The sequence below is a fragment of the Mustela lutreola genome, chromosome 14 (genome assembly GCF_030435805.1).
Source record: "Mustela lutreola isolate mMusLut2 chromosome 14, mMusLut2.pri, whole genome shotgun sequence".
Lineage (NCBI taxonomy): Eukaryota > Metazoa > Chordata > Mammalia > Carnivora > Mustelidae > Mustela > Mustela lutreola.
The window spans coordinates 58,187,719-58,203,601 of record NC_081303.1 but is presented as its reverse complement, the minus strand read 5'-3'; the positions used below and the strand labels follow the sequence as shown (position 1 = coordinate 58,203,601).

The window sequence follows — 15,883 nt, the reverse complement described above, 5'->3', positions numbered from 1 at the left end:
TCAGGACAATAATGACAGCATCTTGAAATTTGAAATCTATTTTGAATCTCTAACAAATATACCAGGATTAAATTTGAAGTAAAGAGAAACTGATACAAGCTGCATTGATTTTTTTTTTTTTTAATAAAATATAGTTGTAATTTGAACCTGGCTAAAGTTCCAAAGCTGGCTCTGACAAAATCATAAACAGTTTTTATTGGTTCCAAACATTTACATTAAAATTAAATAAAATTCAATCCTGGCTTATGGTGAAGTAATATAGTTTGTTTTATGATATGTGGTACTATAAATCTTTAAAATTAGGCAACTTCAAAATTTCAATAAAGACACTTCTAAACTTGTTAGTCCTATAACTGAAATACCTGGTTCTGGTTAAATTTATATTTCTATTCATTACACTGCTTAATTTTATGATCAGATAAAAGCCAAAATGCTTTTTGTTTTCCTTATTGGCATAATAATTCAGTTTTCTTTTCTAAAAAAGTACAATCCATTCACCCTGTATTATTTAATAACTCAATGACCTTGCAAATCTCTTCTCTTTAGAAGTGATATATTTTTACTTATGCTTTGTGAAAAATGGATATTCTTCATTAGTAAAATTAATCACAAAAGTGCATTAATGCAATAACAAATTTGACCTGATTTTTAGAAATATGGGATACTTCTGAGTAAATGTCTCAAGAAATGTGAGTCAATTGAACATGCTCACCTTGGCAAGGGTTTTAATAATACAATTTTCTCCTCTGCTCCCTTCAAAGCTCTACTTCTCTCGCTATTAAATTATACTTTTGGCTCATTGAAATGTTTATGAATCAGCATCACTTTAAGTCAATCTATTTCACTGGCATTAGTTTTAAATATAGACTTTCAGTGAGTAGAAAAATAATAGTTGAATGTGAATCAAAAGTTTCAAATATAAATTATTAATTCTATCTCTTTTACAATCTATCGCTTTTCCTCTTGAGTCTTGATGGTTTCAAGAGTGATAAAATAGTCATATTTCTAAGTGTCCTAGTGTAGGAAAAAAATACTACATTTATTTAAGATTTCTAAATACATAATGGATAAGGTCAAAACAAGTAATCCTTAGCTTTTGAGTATTTAAATGTAGAATAGCTCCTTTCTGTTCATCGGAAAATAGAGCATATATTTTTTAGAGAAAAAAATCTTAAATAAATTTTATGAGAATAGAGTTTAAATAACAACTGGAAATTTATATATGCTAATAAAATCATCGCATACTTATCAGACTTATTTATTTTTAAATTCTCAGGTTATTGATTTTTTTTTTTTACCAGAATTGTATATGTAGAGAGTTTTCTTTCAAAATAAACAGTGCTCAGGACAGTAATAGTGGTTAAAAATTTTACAAGTCCTATCATAGAATATTGATGAGCCATGGTCAAGTTTCAATTAAAAAAAATTACCTTCCTAATCTCCCCATCTGCTTTTTTTCCCCTTACCTTGTTTTAATTAATTAGCTTCTTATAGTTTGCATTATAGTATCAGTGTACCAAAAACTAAAGTTACCCCTTTATTCTACCTACTTGCAAGAGGTTTTCTTTTAAAATGTTTTGAGATTTATTATAATGAATGTTAGCACAATGAAACATTTTTTACAATAATTTCATTAGTTCAGTTATTTCCAAGTGAATTTTTTGACACTCCATTGTACATATTACATTAAGACAACACACTCAAATTTCCATCTGTGAACTGCCTGGATATATGCCATCTCCTATCAAGTCTTTGTGTTAGGAGTGAGTTTATTAAAGAGAGCATTGACAGTGAGGGTGAGGGATAACACTTCTGTCATTATTCTACTCACCTTCATCTTCTCCATACTTTTCCTCAAATTCTCTGTGAAATTTGATTGTAGGAACCCAAAACTGTAAGGTTTCATTCATTATAACCTTAATTAGATGGGCTGATATAGTTTATCAATATTTGTTCTCATCATTGTTTCTCACATACTACCTTTCTCCAGGCGTTTAGTTTTCTTCTTACTGAGTATCTTTTAATAAAATTATAATGACCGCCTGTATAGACTAAGGTATGCTATTAATTTTACATCTAGATATGAATTTATTTTTCCTTTACTTATGAATTATAGTTTAATTGGTAATAAAACTTTAAAGAGAAAGTAATATTTTCTCAGCAAATCTCATATGTTCCTGAATTTTACTTTTGCTTATGAGATACTCATTCTCAATCTAATTGTTATTCCATGATAGGTAGTAGATTTGCCCCTTTGTTAGCTTTTAGGATGTTTCTTTGTGGACTGTGGTTTGAGTCTAAGTCTAGGTGTAGAAGGAACTTTATTTTTCCTATTCAATATTTGTCTTTTCAATCTGAGAATTTACTTCTTTTTCTTTAAGTACATGTTTAGCTTAATTTTGCCTTTCAAATTTGGTCTTTTATCTATCCGGAATTGATATTCTTATAGGATGTGATGTATGTAACTGATTTCAGGTCTTTTCATTTGCTTTTTTCCCAAAAGAACACCAACTGTTTCTTATACTTTGCTGAAGGCCCAACTCTCATTGTTCTACAACACCAGGGCTGTCATAATTAAGTTTCCATATTTGTGCAGGTCTATTTCTGTGCTTTCTGCTGTTTCATATGTCAATGTATTTGTTACCAATTCCACACTGTCAATTATTATAGCTATAATTTTGACATTGTAGTTCTCTTCAGCTTGTGTTCCCTTTTAAAACATTTCTAGGATATTCTTAACCATTTGCTCTTTTTAAAAAAAATAAAATCAGTTTGTCATTTTCCAGGAAGACTGTCAGAATTTTTATCAAACTCACATGGAATTTGTTGATTAATTTTAAGAGAATTAGCATCTTTTTTTTTTGTGGTGAATCTTCCTGTGATCTTCTCCGTTAAAATATTTTGGTCGAATTGTATTCTACTCTCCATTGACTGTTCAAATATCTCCTCCCAGAATACTTCAGTCTAGGTATCTATTATGCTCTTTACAACTGTTTTCTGCTTTCTTGTTTTCCTTGTCTCTCCTCTTTTTCCTTGTACTTTGGGAGTATTTCTCAAGTTTTTCTTTTGTATTACCATAGGATCTTTAGCAATAGCAATTCAGTGTTTTAATTCTTGAAGAACTATTCGGACTTGGTGGTTGAAAAGAAGGAAATTACACAGTCTTCCGCATTTCTACTCATGCCACACTATCTATTCTTCCACCTCCAAGCTACGGCAGGTGCATATATATACAAGGCTTGCCCAATCACTATTGCAGAGCCAGTATTCCAACCCGCCATACCCTGTTTTCCAAAAATACATATTTCTCTTACTCTCTGATCCCTCTTCCAGAATATTTTATTCTCTGTATTATGTTGAAAACTACAATTCTCTCTATGGATTGTTACTACAGCTTTAATGCTTTGGTTCCGATTATAGCGTTTCACTTTGCAGGGATGATGCTTTTTGAGATGCATTGTATTATTCTATTTTTCTTTTCTTTTTTTTTTCAGTTAATAGTATAATATAATGTATTTGCTTCCAAATTCCTAATGTATGGATGTAATAAACATCTATATTTCTTTTAAGAAAAGATTTACTCTAGACATATTCTACTTTTCTCAGTATTTTGCTCTTTTACTTAATAATTTAAGGATATTTGATGGAAAGAAAATGATCTTTCATTAAAGAAATAGTTAATGTATTTCTCTTATATATGACATGCTACACAAGACTCTGCGGGATGGGCCAATGAACCAAAAATAGATCTTTCTCTTGCTCCTAAAGGATCATAAACATTGTGTGAGAGAGAAAGAGTGTAAGATGGGGGTATACCCCTTGATAGATATGAAATAATACTCAGATAAGCAGTCTGAAGGAAAGAGCATTTGAACAAGGACTCATTATTTGAGACCCAAAATATCTTCTTTGGAAAAGTGATAATGAACCAGTTTAATGCTTTTGTCTTAAATTTATTTATTTAAATAAGCTCTATGTCCAATATGGGGCTTGAACTCATGACCCCAAGATCAAGAGTCGCATGCTTTCCCAAGTGAAACAGCCAGGCATCCCTTACCTGTACAATGCTTTTAAAGACAGACTGAATCTGATCGTTTTTCTGGTTGATATAAAGCCCTTGAATTTCTTAGTCAAAGGCAAGACTTTTTCCTTCTGAAGTTCATCTTCATAACCATAGTTTAGTTAGTAAAATTTCCTCCCAGAATCAGACAATACTATGTCTGAAGTTGTAGTTTTTAAGGTTGCAAGTTTTCATCGTGTTCTGTGTTTCCGAAGATATTTTAGCAGGAAGATTGGAAAGACTGCCCCAAGGGCTACTTGTTGTGTGCCATTGAAATCTAGAAATCCTTGAATTATTTATTAAGAAAAAAAAATGTTCAGTATGGCTGCATGCTTAAGCTGCCTTGTTCATGTGAGTTTAGAACTTTGTCATTTGACCGATTATATCTGATTCATGGATGCATTTACAATAATGTACTAGAAAGCATCATGTCCTGCTACCTAATTTGTAAACTCTTTCAATATTTGTTTTAGAAAATACTATTACTACTGCTACTACTACTAGTACTACTACGTCTACTACTACTACTATTATTACTAGTGATTGCAATAGTTTTGATGTTATCAGCAATGATGAGGATTCTAGCTAATATATCTTATTGACCATGAGACAGGCACTATTTTTTTTTTTTTTACCCTACTTACATAATTAATCCACTATTCACAGTCTGAAATAGCAGAGACAGATTTAAACAAATACTCATGTTTTGAATCTGTGGATCTACAGAATTTACTATGTTTCATGGATTCTTTTTAGTAGTGAGCTCATTCGTGTGTAAATTACATCATATTTAATTATTATCTATATCACAAATATATATTCAGTGATTCTCCCAGGCAAGCAACTTGCATATGACATAGTCTGTTTCTACCTACATAGAGTTTCCTTTTTTTTAGTCCAGGATATTTTAATTCTAGAAGTTTGGGGAACGCAAAAGAAGAAGAAGAATGACTGTTTGTGGTGAAACTGTGAGTACAAAAGTATGCAATGAATACAGGAAAGCAAAAGACAAAATAATAATAATAATAATAAAGAATGTTTTGCAATGTGAAGCTAGCTTATATTGTCTGTATTTTCATATATTCCTCATACCATTTGAACTGGTATGAGGCTGTTGGCTGGATTGTTTAGCAGCCAAAGCCGATAATTTCTTAAGTTGTCATTATTGTCAGTCTGTGTGCTGTATGCAGGAACTTGTATATATCTAGATGTGTATGTTGTGTGTGTGTGTGTGTGTCTGTGTGTGTGTGTTTGTGTATGTGTGTGTTTTGGGTTCTTTTGACCCTTAGACTTGCCCCTTTATTGAAGAAAATTATTTCTTTCAATTTACCCGTGCTGTCATATTTTCCTAATGTGACCAGTGGCAGTCATCTAGATCTGGAAAATCTAAGCTTGGATAATACTGTGTCAAAAGTAAATAAGAAGTTGCCATCCCCTGATGAGCTCCATGATATTATTTGCAACTGTCCTGAATTCCTGTGGTGTAAAAGGACTCCTATGAAGTAATTTATTGAGTTTTCAGGGGCAGGTATCTGTCTGAAAAGGGGACAAAATGTGGTTCATTAATGTATTTTAGAAACTAGAACATTGCCTGGCTCCCAGTACCTTCTCAATAAATAGTGATTGGCTAAATATTTAAAAATAGATACATATTTAAACATCAGAACAAAAAGTGATAAGAGAGAAATGAGATAATTTCTGCAATTCAGCCTTGAGAATTAAAAAGTTGAGTGAAAATTTAAAATCCCAGTGAGAATGTCAAATGGACTGTATTCCTGAACACCCTTGGTAAATTGGGCGAGATGTGCAGAAACAGGTAGGCATGACTTGTTAAGTTGTGCTCCTGTCTGACATGGTATTACTTTGGTGGTTAAAGCTATAAAATCCTGTATGTTGAGGAGAAGTGAGAGTTATAGACATTTAATGCACCAATTCAAGTTTTCACCTTTATTTTAATCAAATGCAGGAGGATATTAAAATTTCATCCTAAGTTTTTCCCATCAAAACATGCAAATTACCCTTTCAGGTCTTTAACTACACTGAGATATAGGACCTAACAGGTTATGAAATGAAACATAATTATGGGCCAAGGACATTTTTCTTTCAAAACCCTTATAATATAAAACTTTAAAATGTTTTATGACTCTTCTATATAAGTAGCAACTAAACTTTTAAAAAGTAAGGTACTTTTTGCAAATTTATTGTAAAATGTCCAACTTGGTGAGAGTAAAGATGGACCCCTTGTATTCAAAGGTCAATATTCACATAAACCACTTAATCTCTTTTGCATTATTTTATTCTGTCAGTCCATTTTGATTTCAGATTGAGTTTGCTATCACTACTCTAGATGGATGGACAAACAAATGGCTATGATGGCTATGGTGTGAATGATAGAGATAGATAGATGATAGATGATAGATAGATAGATAGATAGATAGATACAGAAAGTTAATAGACTATTTCTTAATATGAAATAAGGATATTCACTTCTATTATTGTTACAATTTTTCTATGTTTATGACCCTAAGTTCCTGATATTTGCTTAACTGCCTGAAGGCATCCGTGTGCCAGTTTGGGTAAGGTAAGAAAGGGAGGTAAAGAGGGTATGGAATTAAACCTACAAAAATACAAGCTACAAGGAATGTTTAGCTTCCTACATGTAAAATAAGACACGTAAAATATAATATTTAGCTACCCTCACTCTTCCTTCTTTTTCTTAAATTTTTATTCTGATGAGAACAATTAATGTGAGATTTATCCTCCTAATAAATTTTTAAGTGTTTGATACATTATTGACTATAGGAATGATGCTATACAGCAGATCTCTGGCTGTATGTCTTGCTTGACTGAGACGTTATGCCTTTTGATTGGTAACTCCCCAATTCCCCAACCTCCACCCTTGAACGATCATTCCACTCTTTGATTCCATGAATTTTACTATTTTAGATATCTCATTTGAGTAGGAACATGCAGTGTTTGTCTTTCTGTGACTGACTTATAACATTTAGTGCAATGTTTTCAAGGTTCACCCATATTGTGACACACTAAGTAGTATTCCATCGTGTGTGTATGTGTGTATGTGCGTGTGTATGTAGTGATGGTGTTCCTCTTCTGTCCTGCCCCAAACCCCCCAAATCTTGAGACAGTCACATTTTATCCAGAGAGCAAAATCATACTGAGAAAGTCTCTTAGGCTTGGCTTTCTTGTTCTACTTAAAGCTTCAGGTGACATGAAAGCTGAATTAATTAGTGAGCATTTCTGAAGGTCCAATAGGACTAGATGACTCCACAGCACAGCCTGGTTGTAGGCAAATGGGCCAGAAAGCTGGATGGTGAACAAAACACTTACTCCAATGTTTATTACTCTCAGCTGTCATGATGAGGCTGAAATAATCCAGGAAACACTCTAGGCACTTGACTCTGACAAAACATATGGAAGCATCAACTGTACTATTTGTAGACTGCAATCAACAATGCCCACAGAGCAAACAATACTTCCATAAACACAAGAAATTGCCAAAGGAAAGAAAAAGAAAGAAAGAAAGAGAGAAAGAAAAAAAAGAGAAGAGAAAAGAAATTGCCTTCAATATCACCTGTTCCAGCAGCAGATCAGAGACAGTTCTTCCTGGGAAGAGAACTTTGAAAGGATGAGGAGGATACATGAAAAACTGAGAACTTTCATATAAATTAAATCCTGGAATTTTATTAAATTGGCATAAGTTTAAAATAGATTGACAGAAAGATTATTTCCCCTAACAACAGATAGGTATACTGATGGAGATCATCTCACATATGGAAAAAAAAAAATCTCTGCAGATTTTTGTTTTAATAAGATTTTAACTTTATTCCTTTAAAGACACAGCATAAGAAAACTATTAATAGTAAAAGATCATAGACACTCTTTTGATAAAAGTAATCTGATTAATTCATATACATGTGGTATGTTTGGTTGGGGTTAATAATATTAGTTATCAAATAAAAACAAATAACAGGGACGCCTGGGTGGCTCAGTTGGTTAAGCAGCTGCCTTCGGCTCAGGTCATGATCCCAGCGTCCTGGGATCGAGTCCCATATCGGGCTCCTTGCTCCGCAGGGAGCCTGCTTCTCCGTCTGACTCTGCCTTCCATTCTGTCTGCCTGTGCTCGCTTTCGCTCGCTCTCTCTGACAAATAAATAAAATCTTTAAAAAAAAAAAAACAAAAACAAAAAAAAAAAAAACAAATAACAAACCAAAAAGAAATCCAGAATTATGTAAAGAGAGACTTTATTCAAAAAGACTATTGCAAAAGAAAGCATTCTCCAACCGTAAGAGTCACAGTCTCGAAATCAAACAGAAAAAGACTTTATTTTCATAAGGAGAGATAAACAGGGCTAGAGGGACGTTTGTGCGGAAGGAAGGGCAAGAGAATGTGGGTGAGTAAACGGAATGAGAGTGACAGTTTAACTAGAATTTTGGTCACATGATTCTTGGGATGAACCATTAAAAGAGGATATTCGTTGCCTCAGTAGTCACTTAGGTATAAGTAAGCCAAAGTTCAGCAACATATGGGGGGAACAGTAGTCTGACTACAGTTTGATCAAGCAAATCAAGGGTAAGGAATGGGCAATGTGAACTCATAGCAGGATTGATAGACAGATGATAGATAGATAGATAGATAGATAGATGTATGGACATATATGTGTAAATAGGTACCTGTGTATTTTCTAACTCTGTCAACTGAGAACACCTCAAAGCAGTGATATCCCAGAAACAACAAACATTCTAACTAATAAATATAATAGGAATGATAGAAATATAAATTGTCTTTAGGCAAACAACACAGTAATAGTTAACGTAGACAAAAATCATCACTAAATGCTAAGATTTGAGGGAAAAATGTACGATAAGAAATAGGATATTTGCACCATCTTAAATTACCTCCCCATAAGCTAATTATTCACTGTAATATATAAAATAATAGCTATACTGGGAATAAAGTTGGCAGATACCTCCCTAATCAAATTTGGATAGAATACTTATTTTTTAATTCTATTTCAGGTGTAAGTTTTCTATTTCATAAAATCCTAGGGATACATTTCTACCATTATTCATCATTCAAATTTACTTAGAAAACTTTAGTTTTCACTTTTATCTTGTTTTTTAGTATTTTCTTAACATTATTCTTTAACGTTTTCTCACTGTATTGTCATTTTTTTGCATACTGCTAAGAATATTTTAAAACGAGTATACATTTTTATAATTTTATTTATTAGGCAGAGTGTGATCTATTAGATATTCATAGTACTTTCTCAGAGGCAGGAATCTGACCGAATGCCACCAAATTTTCATGACAATCGCAAAATATGTCAAAATACTGCTGTGCTGACTGCTGTTTTAAGACAGTTGGTAGCTGCAAGAGAATGGATGCCAACAGCTTGTCTTTCGGGTAAGTGTTAAATTTGTGTGTTTAAAGATGCTAAATATAAAGATGGAAATTTTATCTTTCAGTTATCAGTGAAGATTTAAAATTTGAGCAATTCTGAGGGCAGCTGGATGGCTCAGTTGATTAAGTGTCTGACCCTGGGTTTCAGGTCAGGTCACGATCTCAAGGTGGTGAGATTGAGCCCATAGTCAAGTTCCAGACTTTCCTTAGCACAGAGTCTGCTTATCTCTCTCCCTTTCCACCTCATATGTGCACTTTCTCTTTTTCTCAAAAAAAAAAAAAAAATACAATCTTTAAAAAAATAAAATATAAGCAATTCTCTTTTTCATAGAAATATGTGATAAAGAGAAAACCTAATGGTAATAATTATAGCTATATGTTTTCATACTTTTATGTGTATGATGATATACATAGACAGGAAACATTTCAAAATATTCAAACACAGGGGTACCTGGGTGGCTCAGTGGGTGAAAGCCTCTGCCTTCAGCTCAGGTCATGATCTCAGGGTCCTGGGATCGAGCCCCACATCGGGCTCTCTGCTCAGCAGGGAGCCTGCTTCCTCGTCTGCTTGTGATTTCTCTCTGTCAAATAAATAAATAAAATCTTTAAAAAAAAATATTCAAACACATTTTGAAATCCAAGTTGATTGCTTGAGGTTAATTAGATAATACGGTGAATGAATCTGATAGGTTGTTAAAAATGTAACTTATTTTCTTCTTTACATTTGAAAGAAACATAACTTTGTCTCTAGTTCCCTTCTCTATTATTCACTTGCTGCAGTTTTAAGAAATGAAAATCTGTGCCCATTGCCAGTTATTTTTTATCATCTTGCCTTTTGGCTTTGGACAATATTGTTTCTTCTTTGAGAATAAGTAAATTTCTTCATTTGGCCAAATTGGTAATGTCTTTCCAGATTATTTCATGAACTATTAGGAGACACCTAATTGGAAAAAAAAAATGTTAAATTGTTTTATATAATAAAAAATAAACGATAAAACTTTTAGAGTATTTGTTCTCCTCTCTAGTATATTCTGAGGGAGTAAAAGTAGATATTCTGGGAAAATCTCACCTGATGGAACACAACCAAGATCCTCGCCAGTGGGACAGGGGTACAGTTGGATCCTGTGAGACAGCTCCAGGAGATGGAGGGCAAGAGTCTTCCAGAGCCGATGCCCGGAATAAACATGGGAGGATCCCAAGAGTGCTTTCATGCCCTCCTTTACATGGAGAATGTGGGGAATCCTTATCTGGCTCTTGTCCTTTAAAGCTAAGAGATACTGTCATTTAAAACTGAGAGATAATTGTTGTTGTTCACTTGTTTCACTTAATTGCCTGCAGGTAAATCACATCCTGCAAGGAGCCCACATCCTAGTTTTTCTCAGAACATGCAGCTATTTTGGTAATCACAAGAATAAAAATAAAAATTAAAATGCACACATTAGTTTTATCATTCAATATCAAGAGGGCCAATTGACGACCATAGTCAGGACAGTTTGCAAAGTGCCTCGAGGATCTTGAATATTCATATAGTATTTCAAGACAAAGAGAGGGAGATGTAACATAAAAGAAGAAACAAGCCTTGAATCAATTATGTAATCTTCTCAGTAACGTAAAAATATTTAAGGATAATCATGCTTTAATTTACTGTTTTCTTACTTCAAGGTCAAGAGTTTTGCCCAATGATGTCCTGCTTCTCCAAATCATCCAAACTTCTGATTTTTTTTCTTTATGCAACTGACTATATTTAAGAAATTATTTAATCCAACATGACTAGTTAATCGTAAGGTACATCGTTTATTATTTAAAAGTCAATCCATAATGTGTTCTATGTAGTCATTGATATGGCAACATCAAACAACTGTAATATCTTGGCACCAGGGCAACTCCTCTGTATGATTGCTCTCAGTGAAAAATACTGTCCAAATTAGTAGCCTGTCAAGGATTAACATCCTCATGACTGCATAAAGTGTTGTTGAAGTCCTTCCCTAATAAATAAGGAAACACCACTGAAAAGTTTAAGAGAGAAATACTATTCCTTTCTAGTGATTTTTGAGTTTCAAGTGGCAAAACTGCAATACCCAAGTCTCTTCTAGTCATGATAACGCAGGTGAGATACATGCCTGGAATAGCACTCTAAACCTGACAGGACTAAGGGTGCCTTCCTTGTCCAAAGTTCACGTTGAAATGAACAGATAGCTTTCTAAGAAATAACCATAGTCAATCAAAGCAAAATGCATTTCTGTAGAGGCAGACCTGCTGTCTATGGAGTAGCCTCATAAGATTATTCTGTTTATTGAACATGGACAACTGCTCTCAGATCCTCTCTATTGGGGAATTTAGTGAGAGATAGAGAAGTTAAGTGTAATGACACAAAGAATGAGAGGGCCTTAAGCAGAATCTATTAGGCAATGAAATCAATGCGTAAAGAGGATCCATAATTTAGAGTAGAAAGGAGGTAACAGGATTAGAAGAAAAGCAAAATAACTGGATAGAGGAGCCACAGATACCTCTGTGGGAAAGAATTGGAAGTCATTATGACCGAATGATTTTCTGATTCTCTGTAAGACAGCTCTTTTTCATGTCTCCAGGCATGCGTCCCTCAGAAATCTATTAATTTTGAGAATCTGATTGTCCACACCTTGAACCTCTTAGGATGATAGTACAAACATCTTACAGTAGTGCAGGAAGGTTCACAAATTGTAAGAGCCTATTTAGCCAGAGCAAAGCCATCTGGTTAAACAATGGCTTTGTTGTTTATGCAGTAAAACGTAAACTGTCCCTGTCCCCCTTCCCCCAGGGGACTTACTTAAAACAAGTCCGGGAAACTGGTCCCAGGTAACAAAGCCCAAATACAAGGGTGGGTCAGGCCAGGTGGAGGTATCCAATCAGTGGGGGTGCATACTGTCCCCTAGCTACCAAGAAGCATGGGCCCTGCCCTTTGGGTGCCTTTTGGGCGCCCATTCTGACCAAAGTGATAGGCTAGTTCAAATATCTACTATAGGATAAACTGTAATTCAATTGGTCACTTATGTGTGACCTAGCAGGACTATGCAGCTTTGTCTGTGTGTTACAATCTCATTGGTCACCTGTGCATGGCCAGGACCAACCACATGCCCTTTGCCCTTAAAAGCTAGTCTGTAAGGCAGTTCAAATCAATGTTTGTCACATATATGCCTCTATGATAAATATAATTGAACATATATATAATTTCATAATTGAAAACATCTTAAATGAAACATGTAGAGAATATGATGTTTTGAATATTTTGTTTTGAAAGATTCTATCCTTCAGGCAAGAAAAGTAATATTGGGAGAAGTTTTCTTGTATTGTATTATTGCCTTTTTGCTGATGTAAGTCAAAGGACCATGCTGAAACGAATGCTTTCAGACAATAGGGAAATCAATGAATGATGAATTCGCAGAGTCAAGTGTGTCTTGATTTTTATAAAGGAAAATGCCAAAGTCTATTTTCTTGAGCCTCTGATACATCTACATATGACTATTTTGGACTTATGCAGACTGATTATTCATTTTACAGCTCTTTGCATATAAGATCTTAATACTATTATATAATAGGCATCTTAGAATTATACACAAACAGATAAATGTTTACCTAGCCTGATTTCAATGTCAGAGAGTAAAATCTTTCCTTCCCTGACAAAGGAAAAAATCAATCATTTCATAATCATTACATTTTATGATTAAAAATGCAAAAATCCTCAGGCTGTGGAGAAAGAAAGCAATTAATTTTTTTAAAAGACTTTTTATCTATTTACTTGACAGAGAGAGAGAGGAGAAGGAGAAAGGGAGGGAGAGAGAGGGAGAGAGCAAGCACAAGCAGAGGGAATGGCAGGCAGGGGAGAAGCAGCCTCCTTGCTCAGCAAGGACCCAATGTGGGGCTCAGTCCCAGGACCCTGGGATCACAACCCGAGCAGAGCTGAAGGCAGTGGCTTATCTGAGCCACCCAGGTGCCACCGAAAGAAAGCAAGTCAGAACAGAGGATTCAAGCTTTAGTAGGCAGCTTGTGTATGAAAGGGGACAACCATAAGGCAACCTGAATCTTTGAAAATGTGACAGAAAAGTATAATTCATCGAATACTTCATAATTTGAACGATGCTCTTACTAGTTAACACTTATTAAGTAGTAATACATTTTTTTTCTTTACCAAAGCTGGAAAGATTGCTATGACAATTTTACATATTTGAAAATTGAGGCTTAAAGTAGTTCACCTCTGTGTCCAGGGCCACACAGCATGTGCATGGCAAAGGGAGAGTTAGAATCCAGGTCTGACCGAGAAGAGAGTATATAATGTTTTAAATTTACTTTTCAAAATCTTTTCATGAAGATTGTAGGACCTAATTTTTAATGGGTGGTCATAAAGAATGCTAACATTAACTGAATATGTATATGTTAAATATTATGCAAATGTCTTTATATAAATTACTTTATTCAAAATAATAGCTGTATCATTACTTAGAGAAGTGATCATGAATAAATAAACTAATTGAATAGTTTATGCACAACATGTTTATTTTTCTGTATTAAGGATCCTATAGCATGTAATCCAGCCATAGTGTTTATTGACCAAGTCCCTGAAAAATCCACAAAAATATCTTTTTTTACAATATAAAGTTTTCTACTCACTGCATAAAAAAGACCACTACCTTGAAAACATTTTAATAGCCACAGACAGAATAATTACAGACTTTTGGTGTCTGGTTTAAGAGAGTTCTCTCTGCCTGCCTCTCTGCCTACGTGTGCTCTCTCTCTGTCAAATAAATAAAATCTTAAAAAAAAAAAATTCAGATTTCTTTTTCCTCCTCCCTGCCATCTTTTGCAAGAGGTATTTATTTTAATAATCTGAAGGGGACTTGAACACTTCCAAACGTCACAGCCACATTCCAGGTATTCTGAAGAGAAGGGAAGTGAGGAAAGGGGAAAAGTCTAGATTAGGTAAATCTGTCTTTTTAAAAATGTTTTTCTGTAATTCCTAGGTGTTGCTTTCATCCCACATGTTACAACTAAGTCTCATGACTAGCTCCAGATAAAAAGAAACTGGAAAGGTAAATCTTGAGGCTTTACAGTCTAAAGAAGAACGTTAAAGAAGAAGGACGTTAAAAGAGGCTGTGAATTGATTTTTTTGTTGCTAATACAGTGTTGGTTGCAACACTGATTTTAGCTGAATAATCTCCTAACTGGCACAGTTATCAATATTATTAAAGTTTCATATTGAGCTGCACTATATCCCCAGGCCCTCTGCTATATTATTTACATGCATCACTTCTTGAAACTTGACTCCAAGCCTGTTTGGTAAAAAATAGTATTATTCCTTTTATAGATGAGGAAACTTGATGGTAGGTAACTTGCCTAAGGACACAAAGAGCTGATGTGTCAGATGGGATTTAGAACCCAGAACAATTTTATTCCAAAGCCTGGACTATTCACATTATGGCCCCTGTTTCTTCCAGTGTAAAAATATAACATTCAACTGTAGTGGACATACTAACTGTGATTCCTTTTATGACTAGTGAATTACCCTATACTCAAATAATTTCTCATTTTAATCAGAACTTCCTATAATCAGATAAATTGAATTTGCCCAAGTATCCAGAATGTATTTTTTATATGATAAAGTCTGTCCTTAAAAAAAAATGAAATTCTACCTAATGTGGAATATATTGTAATTTTTTAAATATATTCAAATCAGTGAAATGGAACTTGTGTTGGTAAGCTATGTGTTTGTTGGTAACTGTTATCACCCAAGGGCATATATTCAAAATAATTTAATAATTTCATCTTATAAATTGCAGATTCAAAAATATTTTTAAAAACTCATCTAAAAACAAGTCAGCATGAATTTTTCCATTCTCATATAATATCCCTACAGATGATTATTTTAAGTAACAATGTCAGTAGAATTTTAAGTTTAGTAAAATCATTTTCTCCCAACATGCTGTAAAATCTTTCCATGTTTACATTATAAAATCAACTGACTCAAAATTAGAAACACAGTGTTGCCCATTACTTTTTCTGAGGCTGTTATGAAAACATAATTTGTCATTCCCTTAGAAAATGGTTAAACCAAGACTAAGTAATCTAACAATAATAAAATACCTATTATAGCTGGTGCCTTGCAGATTTTTTTTTTTTTTAAACTACTGCTTTGTGTATGCTGACTGTAACTCAGAAGTGAGAGTCCGACCATGACCTTATAGATTTGTTAGGGTAAGTAGATCATATGGGAATATAAACCTTTACTTACATTAGGAAAAATAGTTAGAAGTTAAACCACACACATACATTGTCCTTGTATACTACATAGCACACAGTTGCCACAAAAAGGGGAACTGAAGGATATTTAGAAAAGCCATTTGATCAATATAACAAAAAGAGAAAGAAACA

General features: G+C 33.8%; 1 pseudogene; it reads left to right on the top strand.

Annotated features, from left to right (window-relative positions):
- Positions 1-9,369: 9,369 nt before the first annotated feature.
- Positions 9,370-15,883, top strand: part of LOC131814463 (programmed cell death protein 2-like) — a 111,781-nt pseudogene continuing 105,267 nt past the window's right edge.